This window comes from Rattus rattus, chromosome 5, assembly GCF_011064425.1.
Source record: "Rattus rattus isolate New Zealand chromosome 5, Rrattus_CSIRO_v1, whole genome shotgun sequence".
Lineage (NCBI taxonomy): Eukaryota > Metazoa > Chordata > Mammalia > Rodentia > Muridae > Rattus > Rattus rattus.
In genome coordinates, this window is record NC_046158.1 from 114,422,362 (window position 1) to 114,442,102 (window position 19,741).

Genomic DNA, 19,741 nt, shown 5'->3' on the forward strand with positions numbered 1-19,741 from the left:
TCACTCACTCTCATCTTTTTCAGATTATAACATCATATGATATTGTTGCCTTAAGAGTGAATCCTGCTGAGTCTGTCACCTTAATAGGGATTCACCCTTCAAGACAGTTATTGTCACCCAGTGTCCTGCGGTGGATATGGGAGGAATAATTATTCTGGAAGTGAAACAATGTGCAGTCGTGCCCAAGCACCCTGTCATTGTACAGTCACTTGCAGAGCATTCGTTCAACAGTATTGTGGCTTGTCCATTTGACAGAGCTACCCAGAAAGATGAAACTTTTAATTGTTCTTTCTGTTTTTCCAAAGCCTGAACATTTTACTTTCCTGATACTCAGAGTTTTCTCACTCTTTCTTTGAAACTGCACCCCACCTGTTTGGCCAACTAGCTGCTTGTAAATGATAACGGTTTCGCTCGTTCGTGCCTAAGCCTCCCACAGGTATCTGCTGAGGCTTACAGCTTTCCTTCCTAATTGTTTTGCTCTCAGATTCCCTAAAGTGGCCATTGAATTTCGTCTTAGTGTTTTTGTAAATCCCTTTATTTGTGAGAGCATAAAGGATCACATTTCAAAGATATTCATGGGACCACAAAATAGCAATTTTACCATTTCTTTCATATTTTGAAATTGTAATATAATAACATCCTTTCCCCTTCCCTTTCCTTCTTTGCATGCCCTCCCATACATCCCCCAAACCCTGCTGGTTCTTTTTCAAATTAATGGCCTCATTTTGCATTAATTATTGGTGGGTGGGTGTGTGTCCTGAAACAAATAAGTGCTCCTCAGTCTGTACTATATTATTATTTTGCACATACATTGTCAGAGCTGATTGTGGTAGCCTGTCTTAGTCATCCTTATATTGTTGGGAATTGTCTCCATGACCAAGACAACTCTTTTTCTATTGCATATTTTTAATTTACATTTCAAATGTTATCCCCTTTCCCTGTTTCCTGACCATAAACCCCTTATTACATCTCCCCTCCCCCTTCTTCTATGAGCATGAACGCACCCTTTCCTGCTTCTCTACCTAGACATTCCTGCACACTGGGGGTGGGATCAGAATTGGCAGGAACAAGGGCTTCTCCTTCCGTTGGTGCCAACATATGTAGCTGGAGTTATGGGTCTGTCCATGTGTACTCTTTGGATGGTGGTTTAGTCCCTGGGAGCTCTGGTTGGTTGGTATTTTTGTTCTTACGGTGTTGCATATTCCTTCAGCTCCTTCAATTCTTTCTCTAACTCCTCCAATATGGACCCCAGTCTCAGTTCAATGGTTGGCTGCTAGCATTCACCTCTGTATTTGTCATGCTCTGGCAGAGCCTCTCAGGACACAGCTACATCAGGCTCCTGTCAGCATGCATTTCTTGGCATCGGTAGTAGTGTCTGGGTTTGGTGGCTGTATGTATATGAGCTGGATCCCCAAGTGGGGCAGTCTCTGGATGGCCTTTCCTTCAGTCTTTGTTCCAAACTTTGTCTGCATATCTCCTCCTATGAATATTTTTGTTTCTCCCTCTAAGAAGGACTGAAGCATCTGCACTTTGGTCTTCCTTCTTCTTGAGCTTCATTTGGTCTGTGAATTGTATCTTGGGTATCCAAGTTTTGGGCTAATATCCACTTATCAGTGAGTACATACCATGTGGGTTTTTTTTTTTTTTTTTTTGGATTGGGTTATCTCACTCAGGATGATATTTTGTAGTTCCATCTATTTGTCTATGAATTTCATGAAGTCATTGTTTTTAATAGCTGAGTAGTACTACATACTGTGTAAATATACCACATTTTCTGTATTTATTCCTCTGTTGAGAGACATCTGGGTTGTTACCAGCTTCTGTCTATTATAAATAAGGCTGCTACAAATGTAGTGAAACATGTGTTGTTATTGTATGTTGGAACATCACTTGGGTATATGCCCAGGAGTGGTATTTCTGGGTCCTCAGGTAGAACAATATCCAATTTTCTGAGGATCCTCCAGACTGATTTCCAGAGTCTTGCAATCCCACCAACAATGGAGGAGTGGTCCTCTTTCTCCATATCATCACCAGCATCTGCTGTCACCTGCGTTTTTGAACTTAGCCATTCTGAGTGGTGTGAGGTGGAATCTCAGGGTTGTTTTGATTTGCATTTCCCTGATAACTAATGTTGAACATTCTTTTAGGGCCTTCTCAGACAATTGATATTTCTTAGTTGAGAATTCTTTGTTTAACTCTGTTCCCCATTTTTTAATAGGGTTAATTGACTGTCTGGAGTCTAACTTGTTGAGTTCTTTGTATATATTGAATATTAGCCCTCTATCAGATGTAGGTTTGGTAAAGATCTTTTCCCAATCTGTTGGTTGCCTTTTTGTCCTGTTGACAGTGTCCTTTGCCTTACAGAAGTCTTGCAATTTTATGAAGTCCCATTCATTGATTCTTGATCTTAGTGCATAAGCCATTGGTGTTCTGTTCAGGAAAATTTCCCCAGTGCCCATTTTTTTCGAGGCTCTTCCTCACTTTTTCTTCTATTAGTTTGAGTGTATCTGGTTTTATGTGTAGGTACTTGATCTTGGACCTAACCTTTGTACAGGACAATAAGAACAGATTGATTTGCATTCTTCTACATGCTGACCTCCAGTTGAACAAGCAATATTTGTTGAAAATGATATCTTTTCCCACTGGATGGTTTTAGCTCCTTTGTCAAAGATCAAGTGACCATAGGTGTGGAGGTTCAGTTCTGGGTCTTCACTTCTATTCCATTGATCTTACTGCCTGTCTCAGTACCAATATCATACAGTTTTTATCACTATTACTCTGTAATACAGCTTGAGGTCAGGGATGGTGATTCCCCCAGAAGTTCTTTTATGGTTAAGGATAGTTTTCTTCGCTATCCTGGGTTTTTTGTTATTCCAAATGAATTTCCAAATTGCTCTTTCTAACTCTATGAAGAACTGAGTTGGAATTTTGATGGGGATTGCATTAAATCTGTAGATTGCTTTTGGCAAGATTGCCACTTTTACTATATTATTCCTGCCAATCCATGAGCATGGGAGTTCTTTCCATCTTCTGAGATCTTCAATTTATTTCTTCAGAGATTTGAAGTTCTTGTCATACATATCTTTCATTTGATTGGTTAGAGTCACACCAAAGTATTTTATATTATTTCTGACTATTGTGAAGGGTGTAATTTTTTTTCAGCCTGTTTATCTTTTGAGTAGAGGAAGGCTACTAATTTGTTTTAATTTTATATCCAGCCACTTTGCTGAAGTTATTAGCTGTAGTTCTCTGGTGGAATTTTGGGGGCCACTTAAGTATACTATCATATCATCTGCAAATAGCGATACTTTGACTTCTTCCTTTCCAATTTGTATCTCTTTGACCTCCTTTTGTTGTTTGATGGCTCTGCTAGGCCTTCAATTACTATATTGAATAAGTAGGGAGAGAGTGGGCAGCCTTGTCTAGTCCCTGATTTTAGTGGGATTGTTTCAAGTTTCTCTCCATTTAGTTTGATGTTGGCTACTGGTTTGCTGTATTTTGCTTTTACTATGTTTAGGTATGGGCCTTAAATTTCTGATCTTTCCAAGCCTTTTAACATGAAGAGGTGTTGAATTTTGTCTAATGCTTTCTCAGCATCTAATGAGATGACCATGTGGTTTTTTCCTTTGAGTATTTTTTATATAGTGGATTTTGTTTCCATATATTGAACCATCCCTGTATCCCTGGGATGAAATCTACTTAATCATAATGTATAATTGTTTTGATGTGTTCTTGGATTCAGTTTGCAAGAATTTTATTGAGTATTTTTGCATCGATATTCTTAAGGGAATTTGGTCTGAAGTTTTCTTTCTTTGTTGGGTCTTTGTGTGGTTTAGGTATAAGTATAATTGTGACTTCATAGAAGGAATTGTGTAATATTACTTCTGTTTCTATTTTGTGGAATAGTTTGGACAGTATTGGTATTAGGTCTTCTATGAAGGTCTGATAGAATTCTCCACTAAACCCATGTGGTCATGGGCTTTTTTTGGTTGGGAGACATTTAATGACTGCTTCTATTCTTTTTTTTTTTTTTTTTTTTGAGTTATGGGACTGTTTAGATGGTTTATCTGATCCTGATTTAACTTTGGTACCTGGTGTAGAAAATTGTTCATTTCATCCAGATTTTGGAGTTTTGTTGAGTATAGGTTTTTGTAGTAGGATCTGATCTTTTTTTTTTTTTTTTTTTTCATTTTCCTCAGTTTCTTTTGTTATGTCTCCCTTTTCAATTCTGATTTTGTTAATTTGTACACTCTCTCTGTGCCCTCTGGATAGTCTGGCTAAGGGTTTATCTATGTTGTTGATTTTCTCAAAGAACCAGCTCCTGGTTTTGTTGATTCTTTGTATAGTTCTTCTTGTTTCTACTTTCTTGCTTTCAGTACTGAGTTTAATTATTTCCTGCCGTTTACTCCTCTTGGGTGTATTTGCTTCTTTTTGTTCTAGAGCTTTTAGGTGTGCTGTAAGGTGCTAATGTATGCTCTCTCCAGTTTCTATTTGGAGGCACTCAGAGCTATGAGTTTTCCTTCAAGACAACCCTTTTGAGAGAAAGCATTTCACTACTGCCTTGCTTACTTACAGTTTCCGAGGCTTCTCTTCATGGTGGGGAGCATGGCAGCATGCAGGCAGGTGCTAGAGCAGTTGCTGAGTTATCTAGGTTGGGCAAGCATGGGATTTTGAGACCTCATTTGCATAAGTTTTGATACTTTTTAGAAAGAGAAAATCCCCCAGGACTTTTCCTTCCACAAATTGCAGGATTGGCTGGCTGGGGTTTGCCTGATAGCACCACTTCCTTTATTTCATTTTGCATCCAGCCCTTCCTTTCATCTTTCAGCACAAGCCTTGGCTCCAGCATGACATTTCCTGTTTCTTTTTTATTTCCTCAAACTCGATATATTTTTTATTTATTTTTGCTATCTTGGCCTTTTTCATTGTAGACCCGCATAATAGTGACTACTAATAACCCTGCAACACGGCCAATTTTGTGTTGTCTGGAAATCTCTGCAACACAATTAGTCCAAAATTCTTCAATTTAGCCTCAGAGTGTCTTAGTTTGGCTTCCGAATGCTGTGAAGGGAGACCATAATCAAGGCAACTCTTATAAAGGCAATCATTTAATTGTGGCTGGCTTACAGTTTCAAAGGTTTAGTCCATTATCATCAGGGTAGGAAGCATGGCAGCATGCAGGCAGACATGGTGCTGTGGAAAAAGCTGAGAGTTCTATATCTTGATCCAAAGACAAGACAATAGAAAGAGACTGTCTTCTGCAGCAGCCAGGAGGAGGGTCTCATCTGCACTGTACTAGGTGGGGCTTGAGCACTAGGAGAACTCAAGCTTAACTCCATAGTGACACGTGTCCTCCAACAAGGCCACACCTCTTTTTTTTTTTTTAACTTGAATATTTCTTATATACATTTCGAGTGTTATTCCCTTTCCCGGTTTCCGGGCAAACATCCCCTTCCCCCCTTCCCTTCATTATGGGTGTTCCCCTCCCCACCCTCCCCCCATTGCCACCCTCCCCCCAACAGTCTAGTTCACTGGCGGTTCAGTCTTAACAGGACCCAGGGCTTCCCCTTCCACTGGTGCTCTTACTAGGATATTCATTGCTACCTATGAGGTCAGAGTCCAGGGTCAGTCCATGTATAGTTTTTAGGTAGTGGCTTAGTCCCTGGAAGCTCTGGTTGCTTGGGATTATTGTACATATGGGGTCTCAAGCCCTTCAAGCTCTTCCAGTTCTTTCTCTGATTCCTTCAACGGGGGTCCTATTCTCAGTTCAGTGGTTTGCTGCTGGCATTCGCCTCTGTATTTGCTGTATTCTGGCTGTGTCTCTCAGGAGCGATCTACATCCGCTCCTGTCGGTCTGCACTTCTTTTGCTTCATCCATCTTGTCTAATTGGGTGGCTGTATATGTATGGGCCACATGTGGGCAGGCTCTGAATGGGTGTTCCTTCTGTGTCTGTTTTAATCTTTGCCTCTCTATTCCCTGCCAAGGGTATTCTTGTTCCCCTTTTAAAGAAGGAGGAAGCATTCACATTTTGATCATCTGTCTTGAGTTTCATTTGTTCTAGGCATCTAGGGTAATTCAAGCATTTGGGCTAATAGCCACTTATCAATGAGTGCATACCATGTATGTCTTTCTGTGATTGGGTTAGCTCACTCAGGATGATATTTTCCAGTTCCAACCATTTGCCTCTGAATTTCATAAAGTCATTGTTTTTTGATAGCTGAGTAGTATTCCATTGTGTAGATGAACCACATTTTCTGTATCCATTCCTCTGTTGAAGGGTATCTGGGTTCTTTCCAGCTTCTGGCTATTATAAATAAGGCTGCTGTGAACATAGTGGAGCACGTGTCTTTTTTTATATGTTGGGGCATCTTTTGGGTATATGCCCAAGAGAGGTATAGCTGGATCCTCAGGCAGTTCAGTGTCCAATTTTCTGAGGAACCTCCAGACTGATTTCAAGAATGGTTGTACCAGTCTGCAACCCACCAACAATGGAGGAGTGTTCCTCTTTCTCCGCATCCTCGCCAGCATTTGCTGTCACCTGAGTTTTTGATCTTAGCCATTCTCACTGGTGTGAGGTGAAATCTCAGGGTTGTTTTGATTTGCATTTCCCTGATGACTAAAGATGTTGAACATTTCTTTAGGTGTTTCTCAGCCATTCGGCATTCCTCAGCTGTGAATTCTTTGTTTAGCTCTGAACCCCATTTTTTAATAGGGTTATTTGTCTCCCTCGGTCTAACTTTTTGAGTTCTTTGTATATTTTGGATATAAGGCCTCTATCTGTTGTAGGATTGGTAAAAGATCTTTTTTCCCAATCTGTTGGTTGCCGTTTTGTCCTAACCACAGTGTCCTTTGCCTTACAGAAGCTTTGTAGTTTTATGAGATCCCATTTGTGGATTCTTGATCTTAGAGCATAAGCCATTGGCGTTTTGTTCAGGAAATTTTTTCCAGTGCCCATGTGTTCCAGATGTTTCCCTAGTTTTTCTTCTATTAGTTTGAGTGTGTCTGGTTTGATGTGGAGGTCCTTGATCCACTTGGACTTAAGCTTTGTACAGGGTGATAAGCATGGATCGATCTGCATTCTTCTACATGTTGACCTCCAGTTGAACCAGCACCATTTGCTGAAAATGCTATCTTTTTTCCATTGGATGGATTTGCCTCCTTTGTCATAAATCAAGTGACCATAGGTGTGTGGGTTCATTTCTGGGTCTTCAATTCTGTTCCATTGGTCTATCTGTCTGTCTCTGTACAAATACCATGCAGTTTTTATCACTATTGCTCTGTAATACTGCTTGAGTTCAGGGATAGTGATTCCCCTGAAGTCCTTTTATTGTTGAGGATAGTTTTAGCTATCCTGGGTTTTTTGTTATTCCAGATGAATTTGCAAATTGTTCTGTCTAACTCTTTGAAGAATTGGATTGGTATTTTGATGGGGATTGCATTGAATCTGTAGATGGCTTTTTGGTAAAATGGCCATTTTACTATATTAATCCTGCCAATCCATGAGCATGGGAGATCTTTTCCATCTTCTGAGGTCTTCTTCAATTTCTTTCTTCAGTGTCTTGAAGTTCTTATTGTACAGATCTTTTACTTGCTTGGTTAAAGTCACACCGAGGTACTTTTATATTATTTGGGTCTATTATGAAGGGTGTCGTTTCCTAATTTCTTTCTCGGCTTGTTTCTCTTTTGTGTAGAGGAAGGCTACTGATTTATTTGAGTTAATTTTATACCCAGCCACTTTGCTGAAGTTGTTTATCAGCTTTAGTAGTTCTCTGGTGGAACTTTTGGGATCACTTAAATATACTATCATATCATCTGCAAATAGTGATATTTTGACCTCCTCTTTTCCGATCTGTATCCCCTTGACCTCCTTTTGTTGTCTGATTGCTCTGGCTAGAACTTCAAGAACTATATTGAATAAGTAGGGAGAGAGTGGGCAGCCTTGTCTAGTCCCTGATTTTAGTGGGATTGCTTCAAGTTTCTCTCCATTTAGTTTAATGTTAGCCACTGGTTTGCTGTAAGGCCACACCTCTTAATAGTGCTACTCCCAGTAGCCAAGCATTCAAACACATAAATATATGGGGGGGGAGACCTATTCAAACCACAGTTTCTTAGGGTAAGAGTGAAAACCAACTATATTCTCTTCTAAAATAACATCAGAATGGTCTCCATCCTAGTTGCTAGTATTATTTCCCCCTGAAAACTCTTGAGGTAGACCTCAAATTACTGTCAGTAATACTATCTTCCAAGTTCCTTCTAGGATGGCCCTTTAAACTCTGCTTACAGCACCCAACTGCTTTCCCAGTACAAAGTGCTATTATTCTACATCTCTTTAAAAGCAAGCACGGTCAGGCCTTTCACAGCAGTACTCTACTCCTGATACCAACTTCTGTCTTGGTTACTTTTCTATAGCTGTGTAGAGACTCTATGAGCAAGGCAACTTCCAGAAAATTTTATATACAAAGCACTACATGGGCAATTGGCAAACAAAACAGACTCCATTTTGGGGGGGTTGCTTTTTGTTTTGTTTTGTTTGTCTTACAGGTTTTTTGTTTTGTTGTTATTGTTTGTTTTGATTTTCTTTTGTTTGTTTTGAGAGAGGGAGTGAGAAAAAGAGAGAATATAAAGGTAAGTGAATAAGGGACTGGGAAGGATTTGGGATGAGTGGGGAAAGGAAACAGGATGAAAAACATTTTAATAAACTTCTTTTTTCAATCAGTAGAAACTGTGAGGTTCTACTTAACAATGCTTAAATCAGGAATCTCAGCAACAAGCCTAAGACATATTCAAGTGAGTTAACTGAAGGTCAGTAAAGGACATATTAAAAGTAGCCAGGAGGGTTGGGGATTTAGCTCAGTGGTAGAGCGCTTGCCTAGCAAGCTCAAGGCCCTGGGTTCGGTCCCCAGCTCCAAAAAAAAAAGAAAAGAAAAAAAGTAGCCAGGAGAACATGGGCAGTGGAGGACCCTGGGCCTAATTCTAACAGCGAGGCTACTAGCAGTCCCTAGTGACAAGTGTTCTCAGAGTAAACATGAACTGTGAAGACAACTGAGGAAGAGTTGGCCTTCCCTGGATGCTATGAGTGGAGGTGCTGAGAGCCAAGAGGCAGGAACCATGCACAAGTCCTCTGAATTTATCTCTTCTTTCCTTCTGCATAGAGTGTGTTTGTGTCTGGAGGGCAGCCAGCATTTGTTCAGGTTCTTCAGCCTCCTTACAATGAATCGCGCAGAGACGTATGGATTGTTAGGGGAAAGGAGAGGTTATAAAAGAGGAAATACAAATGAGCTTGGAGGTGGGCCTGAAGTGGCCTGCGGCCTAGTGCCAAGACAGTAAAAAGGAAGGGGTGAGGAGCTGTGTGACCTTTTATGGGTCTTTTGTATAATCCCCCGTCCCCTTTTTCCTGGGATTACTCCCTTGATAGAAAGAAGCCCTAGTGGGCTGAAGTCTTCTGGTTTTTACTATGTTAATTTATGGAATCTCTTCCTCTACCTCACTCCCTAGTCTCCTGCTTCAATTTTATCATGTCCCAGAGAATAAAGCCATCAGGAGGCACACAGCACAATACCTCAGCTGACACATCAATATCCCAGGTGGGGGGGGAGGTTGGGGAGGGGAGGGAGAGGGAGAGGGAGAGGGAGAGGAGGGAGGAGAGAGAGAGAGAGAGAGAGAGAGAGAGAGAGAGAGAGAGAGAGAGAGAGAGAGAGAGAGAACACACACAGGATGGATAATGATGGGGATAAATCTAGAAGAGTTTACAAAAGGCATCAACCTGAAAAGCTTGGCACCTTAGTTCTTAGGCAATAGAAATAAGAATCCATTTGTTTACTTGGCTTGACTTTAATTAGAGATTGAGTAGTCTGCGGATTCAGATGGAGTGATGTGTTAGCTGCTGTGTGCAGCCTGACAACCTTTGGAGGAGTAGCTTGCTCTTGTTGCAAAGCACAAGCAAATAGTCCACAACTTACTCACCATATCCAGTGTGCTACTGTCAGTGTTGGCTATAGTCCTGCGTTTCAGGGCATTGCAAGCTGTAGTTTGTACTGAGAAGAACTGCCATACTCTACAGAGGAAATTAGACACAGTCTATCCACACTGCAAATACCAAAGCAAAGTCACCATTAATTGGATATGACATTGAACATACCCCTCTTTTTTGAGAACAAAATGCTGATTCAGGGAGTATTCTGTCTCTGAACTCCAAATGGCACTCACAACAGAAGCCAGAGATTCAGTTGGGTCCATTTCTTCATGAATAGATTCTTCTGTGTGGACTGTCATGGGAAGTCCTAACTTGCAAAGTCTCTCCACTGCTTACCCTGGTGAATCCAGCATTTGTCTTCCCATGAATTTAGTTGTCCTAGCTCTTGGGCCATGTTGATCTCAGCTGTATTAGCATGCTGCATATACACCCATAATATTAGGAAATGACCCAAATAAACTCTCAAGCAAAAGACCAGACCCAGGCTTTCAGTGTTAATATCTAAAAAACAAAGGGACCATGGCTGCTTCCAAAATTCCATGACTCTGATGAGCTCAGTTACATCTCCACAATAGTGTTGCTCCACCTAGAGAAAAAGATAATTGGGGCTGGGTGTGTAGCTTGACAGTAGCATGTGTGGTTGTCATATCTGAGTTTCTGTGTTTGAGTCCCAGCAGGTGGGACAGATGGGACAGAGACACAGAGAGGCACAGAGGGACAGAGGGAGGACAGGAGGCAGGCAGGAAGAAGAATTGAGGAGAAGAAAGGAAGAAAAAAAGAAATTTAAAGTCTCTCCTACTAAATGAAAGTTCCTCTTGAGGTTAGTAAGCTGGTGAGTCACGATTTTCCCTACGTCAATTTATTTTCTTCTTGCACAAACAGTACTTTGTTACTCTTGACTAATAGCAGAGTCAGAATCCTAACCTGAGAAAATAGAATTTAGGGGTACTTCTAAAATAAAGAAATGAAACTCAGATCTTGAATGACTTTGGTTAACTGTAGGTATATCCTGGATTGTAAAGAGAAAACATACAACAGAGCTAATACACAACAATGTAAATAGCCAGCTATGTGCTCACTAGCATGGCTCTGCATGGTCATTTATTTATCCGTTACCACATCAATACTGTGTTATAATCTCTGCCAAAATGTGAATGAAGACAATGAGCGTTTATAATTGCTCCTTAGTATGCAAGCCAGCTGAGCAGGTCTTCTGGTAGCTACCATCCACTCAGATGCCCCTGTGGACTAAAAAGCAGTGTTCCCTTGATCTTGGTTGAACTGCCTCAAGGTCTTGGAGACGCTGGCTCTAAGTTAATCTCAAAGAGTTGGTTCTGGTGGGTGATTATACCCATCTACTTAGGTCATTCAGGAATTACTGGGGCTAAAGCTCAAAATTGACATATTTTTTATTCTGGTCCTAAGTGTAGCTGAACCCTGAATAAGAAAGAGGTGGTGCAAAAAGGCATTGACGAGGTATCGGAAGAGATAGTAGTGCCAGTTTGTTTTCAGTTTAACATGGTACTCTGCTTGAATATTCTTATAAGCATTTGTCAAAGACTTATAAACATCTGCTAAACTTCAGACGCTTGGCCACTGCAACATCAGCATGCTACTACAATAGGAAAGCCAAATTTGTACTTAGCAAGGCCTATGATACGTGCCAACTATTTTTATTAATGTACAAGTTTGGCTAAAATGTACTTTCTAGCATCTGAAGCATCCCATTTGTGCTACTGGAACAATGTAATGTGGTGCAATAACTGGGGTATGACGTCTTTCTCAGCCATCCTTTTAACAGGATAATTTGTAAATTGCTACGTAGTTTTATGGACCATATTTGATTTACACTATTTTCTGATAGCTTCCTCTCACTTACGTGTTACTTTTAGAAGGATGACAGTTATCTGTATTTACTGAATCTGGGAGCATGAGTCCTCAGACAGAAGGCATTTTTATAGCACATTTACTCATCACAGCAGGATAGGCCTATTGATTGCTTTCCTCCCTTGGTAGCTTCAATAGTACTTTCTAGTACTATGAAAGTTAGATTTGAGAGAGAAGGGTCTCAGATTAGCTCTAGCTCAAATCATTTGACTCATGTGTGCCATGCGGGACCTTCAGCGTTAGGAAAGAACTTATAGTGACAAAGGACAATGGCTATAGCTTATACTGTTTGAGGAGTCATTTGAATTATTCTGCTCAACAACTGGAAAAGAAATTTTCATGCCTAGTAATGTAGTTTTATTAGATGTGCATGGTTATAGTAGGAAGCATTGTTAGTCCAAGAAGCATAACTTCATTTAACACACACACACACACACACACACACACACACACACACACACACACAGAGAGAGAGAGAGAGAGACTATGTACTATATATATTTACATACATTTATATTATTGAATATAATTCTAGTTAATATAAAATAATATCATACATCCTTGATATCATAATGCAGAGATCAACAGACTTGGAGGGTTCAGCCCCCACAGATCCATATGTAAGGAGAGGAAACAGGAAGACTGTAAGAGACAGAGGGACAGAAAGTCTACTGTGAAACTTTTCTCTCTTAGAAACAACAATGAGGCCCCACCAGTGACACCTCAACATGGCTGCCTACAGAAGTCCTGAATAATGACAATAGTAATAGCTATGCTAATATAGAAGGGAGAAATCTTGACAGGATTCCATTCTCTGTTAGCAATTATTTTAGGCCAACTTGATATCAATAAGGGGCTTCTGGGAAGAAGGAATCGTAAAATGCTTCTATCACTTTGCCTCTAGACAAGTTTGTGGAACCTTTTTTTTTTTGTGACTGATTATTAATGTGTAAAGGCCTAGGTCACCCCTAGGCAGGTCATCCTGGGTTGCATAAGAAAGCAGGCTAAGGAGCCTATGAGGAGAGAGTCAGAAAGGGAGCTAGCTTCAGTTCCTGTCTCCAGACTTCAGTCTTGACTTTCTTCTCTGGCTTCCTCATGGACTGTGTTTAAGATGTATAATAAATGCTTTCAACATCGAGTTGCTTTTAGTCATGATATTTTAACAATAGAAACCCTAACCAAGACACAGTTCTAGACAAAGAATGACATGAGTCTAAAGACTGATGAGAATGGAAGAATTAATTTCCCTAAGGATTGGTCCCCAGTTGGTTATCCAATACAAAGTGGCCATCCCTGAAATTACGTATATATGGAGGGGATGGTGTTGGGGACAAAAAAACCCTTGACTTGGGGCCTTGTCTCTTTCTTTCCCTCTCCCTCCCATCCCCCCTGCCCTCCTCCCCTCTCTCTGTGTATGTGTGTCTGCTGTACAATAATAACAGAAGAGCCATTGATCCATTGATTGAAGAAAGAGGGAGGGGACATAGGAGTGGTTGAAGGGAGGAAAGGGGGCAAGTGCTGTAATTATGATTTAATTAAAATGTTTGTAAAATAATGTGAAAACATAAATAAATATATCTAGAGGAACAAAGGGAGCTGTTGGGTAGAGGAAAGGATAAGAACTTTTGGGGGCGAGCATTCTCCAACTACACTATACACTCGTTTAAGAACTGCTTTGTAGAATTCCAGGATTATCAAGGGCTGTACACCAATTAAAGATACATTATTTAAATAACAAAATAGACAATGGGAAAGATTATAATCCTCCGAAATTCAGAGAAGCTGATTTCTAAATTAGAATTTTTCTTCTCATCCAATTAATTAATCATGATTGACAGAAAAAGACAAAAAGCATATATATATGCTTTCTCCTTCTTAGGGATCTTTGGCCCTCTTAGGTGTTTATTGCTGTCACAGTAGCATGACCAAAAGCAACTTGGGGTGAGAAAATAAAAATTTTTTTGGATGACTACTGGAGTTCATCATGAAGGAGGATCATGGCAGGACCTCAAGGCAGGAACTGAAGCAGGCACTAGAGCAGTAGTTTTCAGCCTTCCTACTGCTATGACCCTTTAATTCAGTTCTTCATGTTGTGGTGACCCCAAGCATAAAAAAAGTTATTTTTGTTGCTACTTCATAACTGTAATTTTGCTGCTATTATGAATTGTAATGTAAATAACTGTGTTTTCCCGTGGACTTAGGAACCACCCCCAAAGGGATTGTGACCCACAGGTTGAGAACCACTGTCACAGAGGACCGGGGCTTTTTGCCTTGCCCCCACAGCTTGCTCAGCTTATTTCTAATACAACCCAGGACTATCTGCCCATGGGAGCACTTTGCAAGGTAAACTAGGTCTTCCTGTATCAATCATTAATCAAGAAAAGGCCCCGCATCAACTTACCTACAGAACAAAATGATGGAGGGGAAGCAGTTCTTCCAGTGACATTTCTCCTTCTCAGATATGTTCAGGTTTGCATCCAGTTTCAAAACTACAGTTGGCATAGAGGAGACCACAAGTAAAATCATTTGAAGCAACCGTTTTGAGTATAGGTGAGGAAGACGAGGACAAGAGGTGACTTCCAACCCATCAAGGGAGCAAAAGGGACTCTCAGCCTGGGATGAATGCAGCCAGATTCTCATGAAAGTTCCCTTTAAGATAAGACTGAGAGAATTCACACTGTGTCTATACACATCACAGGAAACTGTCAGCAACTGAGGCTATGCTATTCTGTATAAAGCAAGTTGATCAAATGATAAATAAAAGGGACAATGGAACAAACCACCATGCAGGAACTGAGAAGTATGTTTAAAACCAATTCTACAGTGAATAACTGTACTTAGATAACATATGAGTATATACTAAAGTAGCACAACTCCACAGGTACTATATTATAAGATTCATAACAACAATATAAATATTAAATATTGAGCTAAAAATTATGACAAACTCATTTATGTGGGATTATAAGGCATGAAGAGAAACAGGGAGAGGATAATTTTTCAAAGCTTCTTAAATATTTTTAGATTCAAGACAGCAATACACAATGAACAGAGTAATTAAGTGTAAATATAAATATAGTATTTGGTCTGAGGCAAAAATAACTCAAAGTTCCTCTGAAGAGAAGTTGATTGAAGGTGGAACGGGGGGTTGCTTCTTTTACTAAATAGCTTTGGTGATTTGTTTGATCTTTTAAAATCAAGTTTGTATATAATTTTCTGAAAACCAAACAGGAATATTAAACACCATGTATGCATGGTCTTACTTATTAATTTAGCAGTGGAAACTGAAAGTGAGTGTGTTTCAGCCTGAACAGCTTTGTGGGAGCTTCGAGGGGTGAGCATGCATATACGTGTGATTGCACACATGCTGGTAGCATGGCCATTGCAAGCAACTGTTTTCTTCTGGGAAGCTCTGCAGTTCTTTATCTCGCTTTCATCTACTCCAATGCATCTTCCTGAGAACCAAACCTGCTAAATAACTTCATAGTGAAGGCCAGTGCAAAAGAAATCAGCGACTGACCCCAAAGCCTCTTCTATTTCCCTGTAACAAATGTTTGCACTCAATTAAAGAGAATTTCCTGGGACCACAAAGTGCTCCATCTCCAAACATGGACTATTTTAATTGGATTCATTAAAATTTAAAAAAGGACTTTGGTAAATGAGAGACCAAAAATTAAATTCATAAAGTTAGTCACCATATTTATAAAGGCAGTGCCTCAAATGTTAGTAACTTATAATCATACAGAGTCCCCTTTCTCTCAGTAGCACTGGTCATTGTATCCCAAGTATAATCAATTCTCTCAACATGTAGGAAAGAGGGAAAGCATTAGGATGAATTAGTTTTCTGAATATAAAATTATACCAGTTGCTTTTCTCATTGTTATACCAAACACTTAAGAATAACTTGGATGGAGCATTACTGTATTTTGGTTCATGGTTTCATAATGTCACTTGGCTACAGGCTCTTGGACAGAGAATAATGGTGGCAGAAATACATGGAGAGCTGTTGACTTAATGAGTGAACAGAGAATGCTAGTGCCTCTCTGGCTTTCTCCTTTTTTCCATTTTATTCATCTGGGCCCCTACAGAATCCATATTTATGGTATAGGACAATCCTCAGTTAACTCTCTTTAGATATATCTACTGAGACATACTATACACCAAGATATTTCTAACACATCCCCAAGTTAATCTGAAGTCCAATCAAGTTGACAGTCAAAAGCAATTATCATGGAAATGAAGAGTTAGGGGCCCGCTATATGGCTGTGGGTAAAGGCTCTTACCACATAAACCTGGTGACCTGACCTGAGTTTAATCCACAAATCTATATGAAAATGAAAGGAGAGACTCCACAAAGTTGACCTTTGACTTCCACAATATGCCAACCCCCATAATACATATGTACATACATTCACACACACACACACACACACACACACACACACACACACACACACACACACACACACACACAAATAAAATTTAGTTTTTTCCTGTGGTTCAATATTTATTTCCTATCCTCATATCATATGAAAATATATTCTTCTCTGTACTCAGATCCCATCGGGAGACAGCTGGACTCTCAGAAGTACAGACAATCCTGAGAGCACAAGTGAGAGCACCACTTCTACTCACATTCCTGGCCCAAGAGTAACTTGCCTGGAGCACTCTGGACACAGGAACCAAGGAGCAATCTGGGACAGGATCATTCTGGTTTCCACCTGTGACCAGAGCTGACTCTGTGACACTGTTCTGTACTCTGATCCCGCTGGGAGAAAGCCAATCTCTTGACACACGGGCTTACAGGAGGGTCAAGCCACTGTCAGAGAATGCAAGACCAGCTAACGCCAGAGCTAAGCAGATGTCAAGAAGCAAGGGCTAGAATCTAAGCAACAGAAACCAAGACCACTTGGCATCATCAGAACATAGTTCCCCACCACAGCAAGGCCTGGATACCCCAGCACACAGGAAAAGCAAGATTTTGACTTAAAATCACAACTCATGATGATGTTACAGGACTTTAAGAAGGACATAAATAACTTCCTTAAAGCAATATAAGACAAGTAGATGTCCTTAAAGAGGAAACAAAAAAAAAATGCCTCAAAGAATTACAGGAAAACATAATCAAACATAGGGAAGGAACTGAATAAAACCATACAGGATCTAAAAATGGAAATAGAAACAATAAAGAAATCACAAAAGGAGACAACACTGGAGATAGAAAACCTAGGAAAGAGATCAGGAGTCATAGACGTAAGCATCACGAACAGAATACAAGAGATAGAGGAGAGAATCTCAGGTGCAGAAGATACCATAGAAAATATTGACACAACAGTCAAAGAAAAGCAAAAAACTCCTAACCCAAAACATCCAGGAAATAAATAAAAAATATCCAGTAAAAATATATTCTATTAAGAGCTAGTAGGTGACTGAAAAATTATTCATAGCAGGGTCAATCCAGAGTTTTCTAGTCAGCCTTCACTATTCTATTAAAGCTTTGCCTGATACCCCATTACATTGTCTGTAGCTCAGATATTCTGTACAGAACACACAGCTCAGGAAATAAGGCTTATGGAACAGGGGTAGGGACACTATGATTATTTTATGTATAACAAAATATGTTTCTGGTCTAGTCTATTTGGTGTTTTACATGCCTCTTGTACTTGGATGAACATCTATCTCTTTTGTTAGTGATGAATAATTTCTCCACTGTTGAAATGAAATGAGATTATATTAAATGAAGGTTTATTGGGAAGGTGTTCTCTGGTAAGTTTATTGGCCCCAGGGACTGAGGCCAGGGAAGTCACCATACAAAGGAAGAAAGAGGGGAAGGGGAAGAGAAAGAGAGAAAGAGCACATGGGCAGAGAGAAGGGGAGAGAGAAGAAGAGGAGACCAAAATGTCTGGATTATATAGGGAGGAGCCTCTGAGGGAAGGGCAGCCCAGACCAGCCAGATACGGACTGAGGGATGCTGGGAGCACCTCAAGGCCAGATCTGCTTAGGTGTGCAAAATATGTACCTCAGCCCCTTATCCTGGGGTCTGAAACTAAACCTTAGAATTGAGAGATCATCTTGCAATTTAATTGAAAATAATTTCTATGCCTCTGGCACAGAATTCTTTTCCTTCTATGCCAATAATTTGTAAATATGATCTTGTTTTGTATGTGTGCGATGTATCCCAAGAACCTCTTATATTTTGTTCATATATTTTTAAAAGAAATTGTGGTTAACTTTAACTAAATTGCATAGTTCCTCTACCCTATTCTTAATGTCTGCTACTCTACCACCATATGACCCATTCCATTTGCAAGACTCTCCAAGGGTTTTCTTATTTGGTGTGCTGAAAATTTCATTTCTGATATCTTTTGAATATAAAAAATATTTCTATATGATGAATTTTACTTTTGTATCTTACACTGACATCCTTATTCATTCAACTTTAAAAATTCACTCTGGAAATTATTCGTATCCTCTTAGAATTTATTCATAAGTCATCTGTGTCTGCTTTGAGATCTTTGAACATATTTAGACTTTTTCCTTGTATTCTTTGTCACGGATTTCATATAAGTCACTAAACAGGTAGTGATAAATGCTCATGTTTAAAGAAATATGAGAAATATCACATAAAATCCAGAAAATATAAATAACTTAAACAGACCCATTACAAAATAAATGAAATTGAAACTGTGTTTAAAAAGCTTCTCTTCAGCTGGCAATGGTGGCACATGCCTTTAATCCAGGCCACGTGAGTTCAAGGCCAGCTTGGTCTATAGAGTGAGTTCCAGGACAACCAGGGCTACACACAGAAACCCTGTCTTAGAAAACCTACTACCAAAAAACAGCAACAACAACAAAACAAACAAACAAACAAACAAAAACTTCCCCTCAAAGAGAGGCCCAGGACTACATGAATTCAGTGATGAATTATATCAAACTGTCCAGGAATATCTCATAGAAAATCTTCATAGCTTGCACCACAAAGTAGAAACTAAAGGAATACTACCAAATTGAATCTAAGAAACCAATATTACTCTGACATTAAAACCAGGAAATATACACCACCACCACGACAACAGCTGTAGACCAATTTCTTTGATGAACACAAATGCGAACGTTCTCAACACAATACTTGCTTACGGAATTCAGGAATACATTAAGAAGTTTACCAATTACTATCACATGTGCTTTATCCCATTAAGGTTGTTAAACATCCCTAGGCCAACAGATGTAATATACCACATAAGTAAACCTAAGCACAGAAACGGCGTAGCCACTTCAATCGATGACAAAGTGCAGTGGGCCTTCATGATAAAAGTTCTGGAGATGTTAGGGAAAGATAAAATACACCTCAAAATAATAAAGGATATATGTTGGCTTGTGGACAACATTATAGTAAATGGTGTTGCATGCAATTTTTAAGAACATGCTTGCTCCTCTGCCCCGGGGCCACACTCTAGGCTAACTTCTGAGATAAGCTGAGCCTGGTCTCACTCAGCTCAGCCAATGGCCAGCTGGTTGTGTCGCCCCCACCACCCCCACCAGCTGTGATTGCTCTCCCAGTCCCTCACAGCTAGTTGTCAAGCTTCCACCAACCACCCCAGCGACTGCTCTCTTTCTCCTCCTGCCCACCTTAGCTCCAAGGATGGAACACACAAGACAGTTTTATTGTTTTAAAACTAGCCAGATAACTCAATGGCTAGGCAAAGAATTTTCTGCCTTAATCTTATCAACTGACTCCCTCTGTCCTCCTTGGCCCCTGCCGGCAGCGGAAGTTACAAACTCTAAATGCCCAAGACCTACCGCTTTCTACTTGCTCCAAAGCCTGGTCAGAATTCTCTCCCCTCTTCCTGGGTTCCTTCTCTTCCTCCTGGGACCTAAAA

At 40.0% G+C, this 19,741-nt stretch overlaps 1 long non-coding RNA gene across 1 annotated transcript; it reads right to left on the reverse strand.

Annotated features, from left to right (window-relative positions):
* Window positions 1-9,969: 9,969 nt before the first annotated feature.
* Window positions 9,970-19,741, reverse strand: LOC116900651. The gene is made up of 3 exons (XR_004387943.1): window positions 19,662-19,741; window positions 14,263-14,350; window positions 9,970-10,087 (listed from the first exon to the last, which is right to left on the reverse strand). It is a non-coding gene; the product is annotated as an uncharacterized LOC116900651 (long non-coding RNA).